Raw genomic sequence first — 5,098 nt, 5'->3', positions numbered from 1 at the left:
GAGTAGTTTTCACAAATGATAATGAAAATGAACTTAATGAATCATCTTTGGAATCTTTTAAGCATAAAGCTATAGTTAGTCATGATGCGAATCCCAGCTGTGCAACCTTAGGCAACTCACTTAACTTCTCCATGCCTCTTAAGTTAATCTGTTAAAAAGAGGTTGAATAATAGTACCAATCTTACAGATGTGGTATGAGGATTGGATAGTTACTCTTTGTAAGCACTTAGATCTGTGCTTGGCATACAATTAAATGCAGTATATAGATGCTTGTTTGGGTAAATGACCTGTGGCAATTGTTCAGGATGTAGACTAGCCCCCCCCCTTTCATCCCTCCTTTCTCTCCACCCATTTTTGCTTTATTTTCCTGCTCTTCCATAAAGGGAGCAGGAATAGGGAGAGAAGACTAAATTCAAAAGAGTTCCTTTTCCCTTTTGCTGCTCAGGGCCTTACTGGGTAGTAAATTTGGTGATTTCATTATAGTTTGAGGTTCAGTTTTGTAATTACAGACACATTTTTAAAGTGTTAATTTTTAGGGGATACTCTATTTTTCCAGTGACTGGAATATTTGCATTCACCATCCAGGGCCTTCCTTTCCTGGTGCTGAGGTCTTTGAGAAGACAAATCAGTTATCATGATTTTTTTTTTTTTTTTTGATGAGTCTAGAAGCAGAACAAAGGGAATCAATCCGAGGGATGTGCTGCACTGTTCTATGGTAAATTTGGATCAGAAGCTGTGTTTTTTAGAATGCCTTTCCCTGTGTCATTCTGGATCTGAGGTGGGCAAAGGGAAGTTATATGAGCTTTGGGAAGCAGAAGTGAACCCACCGTGCTCTGAACATCATTGCAGGTTAGAGGCCATGAAAGACAGACACAGAGGTGCACGTGCATTCCAGTTTGTTCTTGAACTTTTTCATTGTGTATCTACTCCTCCCTCCCGACTGCCAGCTCTACTGACCAACACCTCCCCACCCAGTCTTATTTTAGCTGCTGGAAATACATGTCTCCCAGATTCCCCTGCAAGCCCTTCCTCGTTCACCCAACCCAGGGCTGCTTAGTGACTATTCCTTGATGCTTCAGCAACCCCTTCTGAACCCTTACATTCTTAGCTCCTTTCCCTATTGTATAAGTCCTCATTCTTATAATAAATTCCTTCCTCCATAGTCCACACAGTGGTTCCCATTTCCCTGGTTGAACCCTGACTGGGACAAGGAATCTTTTCTCCAGGCAACAGCAAAGTCATGGGACCCATCCCTGCCTCCCAGCGAAGACCCTCTGCACGGGTGCTTCCTTGTCTATGTGTCCACCAGTAATTACTGTTTCCATCTGTTCAGCCCTGTGCCAGACAACATCAGGAGTAAGACAGCCTTTAGCCTAATGGAATTCACAATCCAGTTGTGGAGATAACACCCAACACGCATGAAAAAACTAACCCAGAGTCGTAAACCAGGGTTATATTCCTCAAACAGCACAAAGACAGTCCATTAAAGTATGTGAAAAGATTAGAAATTCTGCCGATATTTAATTAATCTCATTTTTTAAATTTCTATCTTGGGATATATTTATACCATATAAAATATAAAAACATTTATTTATATGTGAGTATATACTAGTGTGTTTTTTTTCTGTTAGGAGTGTATGATCAGAAAAGCTGGGACCACTGTCCTAGGCATGAAACACTACATGATTAGTACCATTAGGAGCTCAGAGCAGAGAGATTTTACTGTGCTCTGGAGAAAGAAGGATTTTGGCTCGTGAAGCCACCTCTCTGACATCATCTCTTACTGCTGCGCCCTCAAAAGGCTGCTCCTCCTCCACCTCCCATGCTTACCCCCACCTTGGGGCTTCTTCCCTGGTTGCTCCCTTGGCCTCAAATGCAGTTTCCCCAGATCCTCCCTGGCTGGCTCGATTGTGTCATTTAACTCCTATTCTATCCAGTGCTTTATGTGCTTAGCTGTTTGTTTGGCAGGTCCGAGAATTCAGAGGTTTCCTCTATATTATTCCTAGCTGACTCTCCAGTACCTAGAATTGTATCTAGCACATAACAGATGCTCAAGAAATACTGGTTGAAGGAAAAAAAGAAGGGAGGAGGAAAAGGTAGATGAAGGAACCCCACGCACAAAGGGAGGGTAGACACTGTTCCCCTAGGAATGCAGCTCTTTTTCTTCCTGCTCATATGGACTCTTTTGGGGGAAATTGTGCCCTCCAAAAGCAGTGGCAGCAGACCTGCTGCTTTTGTTTCTGCTCTGAAATTGTGATATTTGCTGTTTCGCGGTGAGCAGGTGGCTTACTTCCCCAAAGGGTGGCTCTCGTTACAATCAAGGTTTCAGGCAGTACCTGAGTCAGCTCAGAGTTAAAGCCCAGAGACCTTGCTGGCCCAGGCCAGCCGCTGATACTGCTCCCTGCCCAGGGGGAAGTGGTTTTTCTCTCGATTTTAGTTGGTGTTGCTTTTTTGTCTCCTTGTGCAATTTCAGCAGCTTGGCTGAACAAGTTTTTCTAAATGTCCGAAGACTTGGGTCTTTTAATTCTGTGTTCCTGTTCCTCCTCATCATCGTGTTCAATTCTTACTTCCCTGTCTGTGCCCCAGCCTCCTGCTGACCTTCACTGAGCAGGGAGCAAAAAAATGTCATGCCTAGCTGACCAGATATCTGTACCAGTCAGATTCCTCGCTGTCTCTAAGTGAGATCCAGCACTGGCAGCCATAGGAGTATATGTGCTTTTCTATTCCTTTGGCAACCATATACCAATTTGTTTCATTGTTTCAAACTTTCATTCATTTATTCAAATATTTAGTGAACTTATTATCTGTAAGGTACTAGAAATAGAGCTGAGCGCACTGCAAAAATCTCTACCCTCGTGGATATTTAAAACTGGTATTGTTGGTATCTTCTTATGAATTTATTTCCTGTTTCTCCAAATAGGTTATAAGTTCTTTGAGGGAAGGGGCAAATTTCAGATACCTGGGTCTTGCTAAGTGTTTGATAAATATGTATTTGCTGCTTGGTTGACTGAAGTTTTTATTTAGGCTGACCTTAAGCTAAAGAAACCAATATCATCACCATAAATAAAGTAATGCCTTCAGGAAACGCCAAATGCTTACCAGGCATTAATTTCTATCTTCACAACACCCTTTGAGTAGGGGCCGTTATAATCTTCATTTTGTGGCCAAGACAACTCAGGGCCCTGATTAAGCCAAACTGCATAACTAGTGAATAGATCTGAAACCCGGTTCTCTTTCTCCCTAGGGCCCATGCTCTGTGCTGCACTGGGTCTTGTGATGTTAGGGACAGGGTCTTAGTGTACCCCCAGTGCCTGGTATTATGGCCAGCACATAGCAGATGTTCATTAAAGGTGCTGAGACCTGTATGCACCAATATGTCAGTCCCAGCCTGCCTTAGCCCTGCTGAACAGTAGGCAGTAGCCTGCAGGCACAGACTAGCCTATTTCCATGAACCAAATCTTAGGTTCCCTTGGAGCTCCATCTCCTACTAGTGGGTTAGAATTAGTACTTAGCGCTCTCATTACCTCTAGGAGGGGTCAGAAGACAGAGGTGGAAGCTGGACCTGGCCCAAGGCAAATAATACAATAAACTCTTTGTTATTTGATGCATGTAGATTAGATTAACAAAAAAAAATGACACTTAACACACTTACCTACTTTTCCCAGGAGCTTAAAAATCCTGTCTAAACCTATGGAAACTATGGTTTTAATTTGAAGAGATAAAAAGTATTCAAGCTTCTTTAAAAAAAAAAAAAAAAAAAAAGGGAATTAGTACTTAGCCCTGAGCTTCGTATCTGACATACCTGGGGGAGAATCAGAGGCTCCTGAGGACTGAGTTTACCCTTCCTCTTCAAACCCTCCTGCATTACGCCTCCCCCCCCCCCCCCCCCCCCCGCCCACACACACACAGTACGCCCTCCTCCTTAGATTCCTAAAGGCCTGTCCTGACCCTCAGTCTGGTTAATGGAAGTTCAGGGTAAATCCCTCATTTACCATGAGCTCTCCTTCCAGGACCTGGACACTTGCTGTTGTTGCAGCAGAGGACTAAGGGCCTGCTTCAACCCACATACACCTCCCTAGCCCAAGGACTTGACCATTTCCACAGCTCACCATACCTATAGCATCCTGCTTCTGCATCTCCTCACATATCAGATTCTTGGAAGTCATACCAAGAGAGCCTAAGTTTTCAATACCCCTCTCACCCTGGGCTTCTGACCATCACCCTCATAAGCCAAGTTCACCAGAGTCAGCTTTTCCAACCCTGGCCTTCCATTGCTTGCATGTTTACCTCCTCACTACTGCCTCTTCTTGAGACCTCAGTGACCCAGACAACTGAGCACCCTGTGCTTTGCCAGTCATGCAACCGCTGTTGGCTGCATTGCTCAGATACCAAGTGATGTCCATAGCCCCCTCCCTCCAGCACACCTGTCCTGTTCCCCAGTGGTTAATGCCCACTCTCCATATGATCTCTCACTCTAAGTCACTTGAATCACTTGGCAAATTTGCATTGCTACTAACTGATGAATACTGAATTGGGGCCCAAGAAACATAGGTTCATGCCTCCATGCCCCCGATGGTATGCAGGATGCAGGTAAGTCATCTCAGTTGGAAGCCAGAAGGTCATTTAAATACTTGATGACTTTAGGCCAAGAAATATCCCTGGAACACAAGTTTTCTGCATTTTGAGAACCTCTTACCAATTCAATCTCCCCAGTGTCCCCAGACTCAAGTGGGTCAGAGAAATTCCAAAGTGCTGACTCTAGCCCCCAGTGTCCCCTTTCTCTCATACCTCACTTTACCCAGAAAATCAGCTTTATTTGTTTCCCGGAGAGTATTCTGAAACTGTTACCCTTCAACAAAGAAAAGGAAATTCTGGCTGAAACAAAGCTATACAGGCTTTTTACTGCAGGACTTTTCAGACCTTTTACTATGATCATGGTCCTTCTCAGGATGAGATATACAAAGCTTCCCAAATTATGTGGCCACAGAAGCTCTTCATCTCAGAGGATATCCAGAGAGCAGTATCCACACAGAAAAATTTTGGAAAATGAATCCATATTGTTACATTTAAGGAAAAGGCCATCTTAAAACATTTTAGT

This window comes from Ursus arctos, unplaced genomic scaffold (assembly GCF_023065955.2).
Source record: "Ursus arctos isolate Adak ecotype North America unplaced genomic scaffold, UrsArc2.0 scaffold_7, whole genome shotgun sequence".
Taxonomy (NCBI): Eukaryota; Metazoa; Chordata; class Mammalia; order Carnivora; family Ursidae; genus Ursus; species Ursus arctos.
Note: the sequence above shows the minus strand (reverse complement) of the source record.